This window comes from Delphinapterus leucas, chromosome 1 (assembly GCF_059928025.1).
Source record: "Delphinapterus leucas isolate spDelLeu-1000000601 "Yukka" chromosome 1, BTC_Dleu_Yukka2, whole genome shotgun sequence".
NCBI lineage: Eukaryota > Metazoa > Chordata > Mammalia > Artiodactyla > Monodontidae > Delphinapterus > Delphinapterus leucas.
The window spans coordinates 38,818,784-38,832,111 of record NC_143129.1 but is presented as its reverse complement, the minus strand read 5'-3'; the positions used below and the strand labels follow the sequence as shown (position 1 = coordinate 38,832,111).

Sequence of the window (13,328 nt, the reverse complement as noted above, 5' to 3'; positions counted from 1 at the left end):
AGGATCCTGCCCAATTTCATAGGGAGTCTGATTTGGTAGATCTGGGGCCAGACCAGGAATCTCCTTTTTTTTTTAATTTAATTTTTATTTTATATTGGAGTATAGTTGATTTATAATGTTGTTGTTAGAGGAATCTACATTTTAACAAGCACCTCAGTTGATCGTGATGCCGGATACCTGGGATATACATCTCACTGGGAGAATAGATTATTTTATTTGATGAGTTACTGTACAGTTCCCACTCATTTCCCGGGGACCTTAGATCCTATAGTTACCCTTGTGACATTATTGTAGCAACCCCTTTGAAAAGAATCCAGGCATTTTCCACTCCTCCCCCCACAAATGCTTGAACCTGTCCGTGAATGTCAGGGTTGTGCTCCATAGAAAGAGGTGATCCAGAGAATAAAGACAAATCAAAAGGAATTTCAACAAATTCTCCCAAATGGAAATACTCAAATTGTTGGCTATTCCAGTACTGATGCCATCAGCCAGTGATTCCTGATTCTTCATACAGGAGCCTTTGCCCTGGTGAGTTCACTGGGGCCCAGGAGGGGGCCTTACCTTGTATGTTCCTAAATCTTCATGGCAGACTGGTGGGTCAGTTTGCCCTGCCCAGGCCTTTTGTCTAACCCCTTTTGTCTCCTTTCATCGCCAACAGGAGGCTAGTGGGGTATGAAACTTCATAACCCTTTTCGTTGCATTTTGCACCAGGCATGGCTAGAGTGGCCACCCGAATTACACTGGGTCAATTAAATTGTCTCAGGATTTTGAAATGGGGGGAGGGGGCTCAGAAACCCTAAACTTTCTGGAAGTGAGAAGTTACGTGAGTTTTGGTTGAGGCAGCTATGTTCGTTTTAATAAGCAAATGGAACAGAAAAGGTCTATTGGGGAGAGGGAGGAAAGTTTCCAGTTCTCATTCTTTCTGAGTCCCAGCTGTGTTTCCTGTTTTTTTTTTTTTTTTTTTGCGGTACGCGGGCCTCTCACTGTTGTGGCCTCTCCCGTTGCAGAGCACAGGCTCCGGACGCGCAGGCTCAGCGGCCATGGCTCACGGGCCCAGCCGCTCCACGGCATGTGGGATCCTCCCGGGATCCTCCCGGACCGGGGCACGAACACGTGTCCCCTGCATCGGCAGGCGGACTCTCAACCACTGCGCCACCAGGGAAGCCCCCTGTTTTTGGTTTTATGAGGCATCTCCATGGTCTTTTTTTTGCTAAAGCAAGTTTGAGTGAATTTTACTTCTTCCAATCAAATGATTCTTTACTAGCATGCTTTCCAAAACATTTCCATTGCAGACAGAAAATACTAGTACTTGCATAGCACAGTCTCGGACCACTTGTGGTACCACATCTGGTGAGCTCTGCTTTACTAAGACGTAAAATAGTATAAAGAAGAGGATTTGTAATCAGTAGACTGACAGAGAAAATATCGAATGGGCTGTGGAGTTGAGATGGGATATGGGTTGTGCTGAAGTGGAATGTTGTGTGAAGATCTCTTCCTTTCAGGACAAGTGACCAGTGGCCTTTAGTACCCTCAGCCTCTCAGAACCTAGACATGGTCTAGCCCACCGAGATCAAGGTTTTGGGGAACTGTACAGCTGTAAAACATGAGACTCACTGTGCTGGTTCTTTCCTGAAACCTTGCATGGAGTATGGCAAGAAAGGGAGAAACTCCAGCCTAGGTTACCCAGTTGGAAGCACATAGGCCAATTATGTAGTTAATCTCTTTGTGGGATGCCCTTTCTGAGCTGATGGGAACCTTATCAAGAAATTATTAATTCATCTTGCCAAATTATAACAGATGAATTCTCTGCCATCCCCTTTTTGTGACTCAAGTTAATGCCTTGATTAAAAAAGAAAGGGGTCCTCATAAGTGGAAATATGCATAACTGAGAAGTGAGTAAACTGGGCCCCTCCAGAGAGCTTCCCACTGCATACCCTGTAAATCAATGTCATGTTGCATTCCACTGTAAAATGCATTCTTTGACCAGGCCAAGTGTATAGTGAGTTCTGGGTGTCAAGCTTGAGAGCAAACATGAGAAAGGAGATCCAGTCCATTTTTCCCCTCTGAGGAAGAGTAGGTAAGAAACAAAGATAGAGCTGGGTGTAGCCTAGGTTGTTGCTAAGCAACAGAGCCCCTGCAGAAATGGTCACCCCAGGAGACTTGCAGTGCTCTTTCTAAACAACCCCTCAGGCCAAGCATTGAGGAAGCAGTCTGACCCAACAAATTTCTGTCACTGGCTTGGGACCAATAGAATTCCTTAGAAGAGACAGACAGGCCACTGGGTTTCTATGGAAAGAACACACTTCTGTGCTTGATTCAAACAAATAGGGAGTCTTACTCTGTCCACAGTTGGCCAGGCACCAGGCAGAAGTGAACTCCCACACTCTTGAAGCAGAGCATCAATATATTTACAATGGGAAATACAGTGCCACACTTTAATGCTTATCTGGGGGGAAATGTGCAATAGCCAAGATATAGTTAATGAGAATAATGGCAGAGAATCTCAAAACATACCACAAAGCTTCAGTAATTAAAACAATATGTATTAACATAGGAATAAATAAATCAGTGCAATAGAATAAATAATCCAAACACGCTATATAATTGGGAAGTTAGTAAATGATCATAGTGGCATTTCAGATCATTGGGGATAAAATGTTGTGATTATTAGTTATAAATTTGGAAATAAAATAAAATTAGAATTACAACTAACACTGTATCCAAAGATAAGATTCCAGGTGAATTAAAGATCTAAATACAAGGAAAAATAACCACCAAATTATAAAAAACAGTACAAGAAAATAACATTGAACAGGGAAAGTTTTTATTTTAAAAGTAAACCATAAATACCAGAAGCCATAAAAGAAAATATTGTCAGATTTGACAGTATGAAAATTTCTTTTTGAAAAAAGACATCATAAATAAGATCAAAAGACAAACAGCAGAGGGGATTTCCCTGGTGGTCCAGTGGTTAAGAATCTGCCTGCCAGTGCAGGGGATATTGGTTTGATCCCTGTTGGGGAAGATCCCACGTGCCGTGGGGCAAATAAGCACACAACTACTGAGCCCGCACTCTAGAGCCTGCAAGCTGCAACTACTGAGCCCACGTGCCACAACTACTGAAGTCTGTGTGCCTAGAGCCCTTGCTCTGCAACAAGAGAAGCCACCGCAATGAGAAACCCGCACACCGCAATGAAGAGTAGCCCCTGCTGGCCACAACTAGAGAAAGCCCGCGTGCAGTAACAAAGACCCAGTGCAGCCAAAAAAAAAAACCACAAAAACACAACCAAAAAAACCAAAATAAAAAGACAAGCAGCAGAGAGGAAGAAAATATTTGCAACATACAGAGCAGAGAATAGGTTACTATCAATTATATATAAAAAGTTTCTACAAGTTAATAAAAACAATCCAATTATTTGAAAAGATAATTTATAAAAGAATACGAACAACTTAGAAACTCATCTCACCAGCAAACTAAAATAAGGCTGATTTGCTATTTTCTACCCATCACATTGGCTAAAGATAAAAAGCAAAATAATATATAATTCATGCTTTTGGGAAATGAGCAATCACATACATCCTTGGTAGGAGTAGAAATCTAAATTCATACCAAGTTTTGGAAGGCGATGTGTAATATCTATTCAATTTTAATTCAATTTCTAGGAATTCATCCTATAGAAATACTTATCCATGTACAATCATAAGTAATATATGGGTAAAAGATGTTTTATTTAGCAGTTGACAAGAATAAAAAAACAAGACAAAACTAGTTCATTCCCTATTTCTGTTACATAGTCTTTCTTTGAACAGGGTACAATTGATTAAGCTTACCCTCAACAAATTACAATTTTATCTTTCTGAAATTACACCCAATTTACTTTGATTGGAAGGCATTTCTAAACTCTTCAGTCACACTTTCCACACAACACCTCATTCACTGTGTATGAGTTTTGCTATTTTAACTCTCAGATGGCAATCTTATTTTCTAGCACCAAAGTATGAGAAATTAGAAGACTGGTAAAATGCCACATGAATTCAATATATTATTAGTTTTCTTTTCCCACTTTTGAGTCAAGAGGGCTGTTTCTCTCATGGACTCATCATCACGTTGCTGAGGCAGAGGAATCTTTGGTGGAAGGTATGGTGGTAGGGGAGGCAGAGGAGAAGGGAACCAAAACATAATAAATTGTTAGTAAGTGCCTGGCACCATAAAAAGCAGTGGGTCACACCTTGAATGATTTTACTCTGCAGGAGACATTTGGCCGTATCTGGGGATATTTTTGGTTGTCACAACTAGGAGGTTCTTACTGGCATCTAGTGGGCAGAGGCCGAGGATGCTGCTAAACAACCTAAAATGCACAGGACAAGCCCCCACAACAAAGGATTATCCAGTCCAAAATGTCAATCAATACTACTGATATAAGGCAATATAAAGCATCTTACATGGATATCTCATTAATATTCCCAACAACCCTATGAAGTTGGAACAGTAGAAAGTCTCTTAGTAGACTCGCACTAAATCAACCCACTAACCCAATTAACTGGCATTCTCCCTTTCCTCCATAAAACACAATGAGTGATGACCAGGGCACAAAAAGTGTTCAAGGCTGACCACTGACAAGAATGCTTGTGCACTTCTGCTTCATCAATACAGCTGTACTTACCAAGTTTCTTTTGTTACTGTACCTTCTAATTTTCTTATTATCGTAATTATGTAATTTAATAACATATCACATGAATCAGAATTTTTCAATCTTGACACTGACATAAATCAATGATATCATTACAGGAGTGCAAATATAAAAGGAGGGACTTCCCTGGTGGCACAGTCGTTAAGAATCTGCCTGCCAATGCAGGGGACATGGGTTCAAGCCCTGGTCTGGGAAGATCCCACATGCTGCAGAGCAACTAAGCCCGTGTGCCACAACTATTGAGCCTGTGTGCCACAACTACTGAAGCCCATGTGCCTACAGCCTGTGCTCCACAACAAGAGAAGCCACCGCAATGAGAAGCCCGCACACTGCAATGAAGAGTAGCCCCTGTTCACTGCAACTAGAGAAAGCCCGCACGCAGCAACGAAGACCCAATGCAGCCATAAATAAATAAATAAATAAAATTTAAAAATATAGAAGGAATTGTTTCTATGATAACTGACATGGCAAAGACTGGCTAGACCTCACTAACCTAACTCCTGGACATACAACTGGACCACATTTCCCAGACCCCTTTGCTTTGGATGGGAGCATACTTCTACTTCTCACCAGTGGAGTGTGAACAGAGGTGGTATGCATCTCTTCTAGGCTGAGGTAGTTAAAGGGTGGGTATGCCTTCATTATCCTCCTTCCTTCTCTTTCCCCTGCTTGTCACCTGATGCACCCAAAACAGTAACTTCAGAAGCCACGTATTGAATACTCCATGGCCAAAACTGAAGGACCTTGCACCCGTGAATCATGTTAGGAGGAGAGTCACTCACCAACTAGGAGCAACTGTTTTGGCCTTTATGTGAATAAGAAAAAAAATTCTATTGTTCTTGAACCATTATACATTTTGGGGCTTGTTGTTAGAGCAAGTTGTGTTTCCTTAATTAATTAAGTGGGTTAAAGACTCTGGAAATACAGGCATGCCTTGGAGATACTGAGGATTCAGCTCCAGACCACCACAATAAAGTGAGTCACTCAAATGTCTTTGGTTTCCCAGTGCATATAAAAGTTATGTTTACACTATAGTCTATTAAGTGTGCATTATGTCTAAAAACACTGTATATGCCTTAATTTAAAAATACTTTATTGTGGGAGGGAGGGAGATGCAAGAGGGAAGAGATATGGGGATATATGTATGTGTATAGCTGATTCACTTTGTTATAAAGCAGAAACTAACACACCATTGAAAAGCAATTATACTCCAATAAAGGTGTTTAAAAAAATTCCCAGAAATTTAAAGCTGAGCCAAAAATAATGAAAAAAGAGAAAAACTTTATTGACTCCCTCTTGCGAGAGCACCAGAATCACAACTAACTACTGAATAGTCATCGACAGGAAGACACTGGAACTCACCAAAAAAGATACCCCACATCCAAAGACAAAGGAGAAGCCACAATGAGATTCTAGAAGGGACGCAATCACAATAAAACCAAATCCCATAACTGCTGGGTGGGTGACTCACAAACTGGAGAACAATTATACCACAGAAGTCCATCCACTGGAGTGAAGGTTCTGAGCCCCATGTCAGGCTTCCCAACCTGGGGGTCTGGCAATGGGAGGAGGAATTTCTAGAGAATCAGAATTTGAAGGCTAGTAGGATTTGATTTCAGGACTTCGACAGGACTGGGGGAAACAGAGACTCCACTCTTGGAGGGCACACACAAAGTAGTGTGCGCACTGGGACCCAGGGGAAGGAGCAGTGACCCCATAGGACACGCAGCCAGACCTACCTACTGGTATTGGAGGGTCTCCTGCCGAGGCAAGGCATGGCTGTGGCTCACCATGGGGACAAGGACACTGGCAGCAGAAGTTCTGGGAAGTACTCCTTGGTGTGAGTCCTCCCAGAGTCCACCAGTAGCCCCACCAAAGAGCATGGTAGGCTCTAGTGCTGGGTCACCTCAGGCCAAACAACCAACAGGGAGGGAACCCAGCATCACTCATCAGCATACAAGCAGATTCAAGTTTTACTGAGCTCTGCCCACCTGAGTAACACCCAGCTCTACTCACCACAAGTCCCTCCCATCAGGAAGCTTGCACAAGCCTCTTAGATAGCCTCATCCATGAGAGGGCAGACAGCAGAAGCAAGAAGAACTACAATTCTGCAGCCTGTGGAAGGAAAACCACATTCACAGAAAGATAGACAAAATGAAAAGGCAGAGGACTTTGTACAAGATGAAGGAAGAAGATAAAACCCCAGAAAAACAACTAAATGAAATAGAGAGAGGAAACCTTCCAGAAAAATAATTCAGAATAATGATAGTGAAAATGATCCAGGACCTCAGAAAAAGAATGGAGGCAAAGATCGAGAAGATGCAAGAAATGTTTAACAAAGACCTAGAAGAATTAAAAAAAAAACACCTAGAAGAATTAAAGAACAAACAAACAGAGACAAACAATACAATAACTAGAATGAAAAATACACTAGGAGGAATCAATAGAAGAGTAACCGAGGCAGAAGAATGGATAAGTGACCTGGAAGACAGAATGGTGGAATTCACTGCTGCGGAACAGAATAAAGAAAAAAGAATTTAAAAAAATGAAGACAGCCTAAGAGACCTCTGGGACAGCATTAAAGGCACCAACATTTGCATTACAGGGGTCCCAGAAGGAGAAGGAGAGAGAAAGGACCTGAGAAAATATTTGAAGGTATTATAGTCGAAAACTTCCCTAACATGGGAAAGGAAATAGTCACCCAAGTCCAGGAAGCTCAGAGTCCCAGTGAGCATAAACCCAAGGGGAAACATGCCAAGACACATAGTGATCAAATTGACAAAAATAAAAGACAAAGAAAAATTGTTGAAAGCAACAAGGGAAAAATGACAAATAACATACAAGGGAACTCCCATAAGGTTAACAGCTGATTTCTCAGCAGAAACTCTGCAAGCCAGAAGGGAGTGGCATGATATACTTAAGGTGATGAAAGGGAAGAACCTACAACCAAGATTACTCTACCTGGCAAGGATCTCATTCAGGTTCCATGGAGAAACCAAAAGCTTTACAGACAAGCAAAATCTAAGAGAATTCACCACCACCAAACCAGCTCTACAACAAATGCTAAAGGAACTTCTCTAAGTGGGAAACACAAGAGAAGAAAAAGACCTACAAAAACAAACCCATAACAATTAAGAAAATGGTAATAGGAACATACATATTGATAATTACCTGAAACGTGAATGGATTAAATGTTCCAACCAAAAGACACAGGCTTGCTGAATGGATACAAAAATGAGACCCATATATATGCTGTCTACAAGAGACCCACTTCAGACCTAGGGACACATATAGACTGAAAGTGAGGGGATGGAAAAAGATATTCCATGTAAATTGAAATCAAAAGAAAGCTGGAGTAACAATACACATATCAGGTAAAATAGACTTTAAAATAAAGATTGTTACAAGAGACAAGGAAGGACACTATCTAATGATCAAGGGATCAATCCAAGAAGAAGATATAACAATTATAAATATATATGCACCCAATGTAGGAGCACCTCAATACATAAGGCAACTGCTAACAGCTATAAAAGAAGAAATCAACAGTAACACAATAATGGAGGGGGACTTTAACACCTCACTTACACCAATGGACAGATCATCCAGACAGAAAATTAATAAGGAAACACAAGCTTTAAGCGACACAGTAGACCAGAGAGATTTAATTGATATTTATAGGACATTCCATCCCCAAACAGCAGATTACACTTTCTTCTCAAGTGCACATGGAATATTCTCCAGGATAGATCACATTTTGGGTCACAAATCAAGCCTCGGTAAATTTAAGAAAATTGAAATCATATCAAGCATCCTGTCTGACCACAACGCTATGAGATTAGAAATCAATCACAGGGAAAAAATCATAAAAAACACAAACACACGGAGGCTAAACAATACGTTACTAAATAACCAAGAGATCACTGAAAAAATCAAAGAGGAAATAAAAAAATACCTAGAGATAAATTACAATGAAAACACGATGACCCAAAACCTGTGGGATGCAGCAAAAGCAGTTCTAAGAGGGGAGTTTATAGCAATACAATCCTACCTCAAGAAACAAGAAAAATCTCAAATAAACAATCTAACCTTACACCTAAAGGAAATAGAGAAAGAAAAACAAACTAAACCTAAAGTTAGTAGAAGAAAAGAAATCATACAGATCAGAGCAGAAATAAATGAAATAGAAACAAAGAAAACAATAGCAAAGATCAATAAAACTAAAAGCTGGTTCTTTGAGAAGATAAACAAAACTGATAAACCTTTAGCCAGACTCATCAAGAAAAAGAGGGAGAGGACTCAAATCAATAAAATTAGAAATGAAAAAGGAGACATTACAACGGCCACCGCAGAAATACAAAGCATCCTAAGAGACTACTACAAGCAACTCTATGCCAATAAAATGGACAACCTGGAAGAAATGGACAAATGCTTAGAAAGGTATAACCTTCCAAGACTGAACCAGGAAGAAATAGAAAATATGAACAGACCGATCACAAGTAATGAAATTGAAACTATGATTAAAAATCTTCTAACAAACAAAAGTCCAGGACCAGATGGATTCACAGGTGAATTCTTTCAAACATTTAGAGAAGAGCTAACACCCTTCCTTCTCAAACTCTTCCAAAAAATTGCAGAGGAAGGAACACTCCCAAACTCATTCTATGAAGCCACCACCATTACCCTGATACAAAAACCAGACAAAGATACTACAAAAAAAGAAAATTACAAATCATTGATGAATATAGATGCAAAAATCCTCAACAAAATACTAGCAAACAGAATCCAACAGCACATTAAAAGGATCATACACCATGATCAAATGGGATTTATCCATAGGATGCAAGGATTCTTCAATATATGCAAATCAATCAATGTGATACACCATATTAACAAACTGAAGATAAAAAACCATATGATCATCTCAATAGATAGAGAAAAAGCTTTTGACAAAATTCAACACCCATTTATGATAAAAACTCTCCAGAAGGTGGGCATAGAGGGAACCTATCTCAACATAATAAAGGCGATATATGACAAACCCACAGCAAACATCATTCTCAGTGGTGAAAAACTGAAAGCATTTCCTCTAAGATCAGGAACAAGACAAGGAGGTCTACTCTTGCCAGTATTATTCAACAGAGTTTTGGAAGTCCTAGCTATGGCAATCAGAGAAGAAAAAGAAATAAAAGGAATGCAAATTGGAAAAGAAGCAGTAAAACTGTCACTGTTTGCAGATGACATGATACTATACATAGAGACTCCTAAAGATGCCACCAGAAAACTACTAGAGCTAATCAATGAATTTGGTAAAGTTGCAGGATACAAAATCAATGCACGGAAATCTCTTGCATTCCTATACACTAACAATGAAAGATCAGAAAGAGAAATTAAGGAAACAATCCCATTCACCATTGCAACAAAAAGAATAAAATACCTAGGAATAAACCTACCTAAGGAGGTAAAAGACCTGTACTCAGAAAACTATAAGACACTGATGAAAGAAATCAAAGATGACACAAACAGATGGAGAGATATACCATGTTCTTGGATTGGAAGAATCAATATTGTGAAAATGACTATACTACCCAAAGCAATCTACAGATTCAATGCAATCCCTATAAAATTACCAGTGGCATTTTTTACAGAACCAGAACCAAAAATCTTAAAATTTGTATGGAGACACAAAAGACTCCGAAGAGCCAAAGCAGTCTTGAGGGAAAAAAATGGAGCTGGAGGAATCAGACTCCCTGACTTCAGACTATACTACAAAGCTACAGTAATCAAGAAAATATGGTACTGGCACAAAAACAGAAATATAGATCAGTGGAACAGGATAGAAAGCCCAGAGATAAACCCCCACACCTATGGTCAACTAATCTATGACAAAGGTGGCAAGGATATACAATGGAGAAAAGACAGTCTCTTCAATAAGTGGTGCTGGGAAAACTGGACAGCTACATGTAAAAGAATGAAATTAGAACACTCCCTAACACCATACACAATAATAAACTCAAAATGGATTCGAGACCTAAATGTAAGACTGGACACTATAAAACTCTTAGAGGAAAACATAAGAAGAGCACTCTTTGACATAAATCACAGCAAGATTTTTTCTGATCCACCTCCTAGAGTAATGGAAATAAAATAAAAAATAAACAAATGGGACCTAATGAAACTTAAAAGCTTTTGCAAAGCAAAGGAAACTGCAAACAAGAAGAAAAGACTACCCAACCCTCAGAATGGGAGAAAATATTTACAGATGAATCAACAGGCAAAGGATTAATCTCCAAAATATATAAACAGCTCAAGCAGCTCAATATTAAAAAAAACAAACAACCCAATCAAAAATGGGCAGAAGACCTAAATAGACATTTCTCCAGAGAAGACATACAGATGGCCAAGAAGCACATGAAAAGCTGCTCAACATCACTAATTATTAGAGAAATGCAAATCAAAACTACAATGAGGTATCACCTCACACCAGTTAGAATTGGCATCATCGGAAAATCTACAAACAACAAATGCTGGAGAGGGTGTGGAGAAAAGGGAACCCTCTTGCACTGTTGGTGGGAATGTAAATAGATACAGCCACTATGGAGAACAGTATGGAGGTTCCTTAAAAAACTAAAAATAGAGGCTTCCCTCGTGGCACAGTGGTTGAGGGTCCACCTGCCGGGATCCGGGAGGATCCCACATGCTGTGGAGCGGCTGGGCCCGTGAACCGTGGCCGCTGGGCCTGCACATCCGGAGCCTGTGTGCGGGGGAGGCTGTAGCAGTGAGAGGCCTGCGTACCGCAAAATAAATAAATAAATAAAAATTAAAAAAAACTAAAAATAGTATTACCATATGACCCAGCAATCCCACTACTGGGCATATACCCAGAGAAAACCATAATTCAAAAAGACACATACATCCCAATGTTTATTGCAGCACTATTTACAATAGCCAGGTCATGGAAGCAACCTAAATGCCCATTGACACATGAACAGGTAAAGAAGATGTGGTACATATATACAAGGGAATATTACTCAGCCAAAAAAAAGGAACGAAATTGGGTCATTTGTAGAGATGTGGATGGATTTGGAGACTGTCATGCAGAGTGAAGTAAGTCAGAAAGAGAAAAACAAATATCATATATTAACGTATATATGTGGAACCTAGAAAAATGGTACAGGTGAACCGGTTGGCAGGGCAGAAATACAGAAACAGATGTAGAGAACAAATGTATGGACGCCAAGGGGGGAAAGCGGCGGGGGTGGTGGTGGTGGTGTGATGAATTGGAGATTGGGATTGATATATATAGACTAATATGTATAAAATAGATAACTAATAAGAAGCTGCTGTATAAAAAATAAATAAAATAAAATTCAAAAAAACACTTTATTGCTAAAAAATGCTGTCGTCTGAGCCTTCAGCAAGTTGTAGTAGTGACATCGTAGATCACTGATCACAGATCACTGTAACAAATATAATAATAGTAGAAAAATATGAAATATTGTGAGAATTAGTAAAGTGTGACACAGAGACACAAAGTGAGTAAATGCTGTTGGAAAAAATGGTGCTGGCAGACTTGCTTGACGTGGGGTTGCCACAAACTTTCAATTTGTAAAAAACTGCAATAAAGCAAAGCACAATAAGACAAGGTATGCCTGTACTTCTAAAAGCGAGTCCCTCAAAATTTGCCATTATATTAGGTGTAGGACAGAAAATGGTATAATATTGGGAATGAAATCATTAACATCTAAAATAAATTTTATAGTCATATTTCTTTTTAAGTCTTTTAAGCTTACACCATTTTGAAGAAATCATTAACTATGCATTGCTAGCATGGTTCATGCAAGAAAGTCATCTTGGAATCCAACCAGCAAACCCAGAGGCCTGGCCTTACATCAAAAGATTGACCTATACACGTACTTCTAGCTATTTTAAGTTGAAATGTTTAAAGTAAATATGTACTGTTTTTTAATGATTTCTTGCTTTAACTGAGTTTTTGAGATAACCTACTTTCCACTAGTCCCAATCAATCCCACTGAATGAGAGGGCTTCCAGTGTTCAACCATTTTTCAAATGAGAAAACTGAGGTTCAGGAGGTAAGGTGACTTCACAAATCTCCAAAGCAAGTGACAGAGCTAGAATCCACCTCCAGACTCCCAAACTCTCCACTGTTACTCCATGTGGTGGCTCTCCTTCCTCTTGGGAGCTCTGACGCTGCTGAGCCAGACACAGGCCACCATCTCTGTATCTGATGGAGAAGCCAGTGTGGCTTTCAGAGGCTTATTACAAACAAACAATGAGTTGCAAATGTTCCCATGGAAGTTGATCATTTGGCAAATGCTTTCGTTTACGGAGGTATTTAACTGCATGAAAAATGGAGCCAAGCCGCACAGCCCTGGCTGCATGTCAGTCCTGCCCAGAGCCCTTAGCAGAGACCCCCCCTCAGTGCAGCTGGTGTCCCGTGCCTGCAGAGCTGCGGCTGCCAGACCTTGGGAGATGCTCTTGAGTCTCAGGCTCCCTCTCACTGACACAGAACTTTCTTTACAGTTTACAAACAGATTTCTGACATGTTACTTTTTTATTTTTGGTGCAGCTTGCAGGATAACAGTTCAGTTCCCAGACCAGGGATTGAACCCAGGG

The 13,328-nt window shown here is 39.9% G+C and overlaps 1 long non-coding RNA gene across 1 annotated transcript in view; it reads left to right on the top strand.

The window, feature by feature from the left end:
• LOC149750474 (uncharacterized) overlaps positions 1-12,588 on the top strand; it is a 49,460-nt gene extending 36,872 nt beyond the window's left edge. Inside the window, exon 3 of the long non-coding RNA XR_016392277.1 lies at positions 4,790-12,588. This is a non-coding gene — a long non-coding RNA (uncharacterized LOC149750474). The remainder of the gene's footprint in view (positions 1-4,789) is intronic.
• Positions 12,589-13,328: the final 740 nt, after the last annotated feature.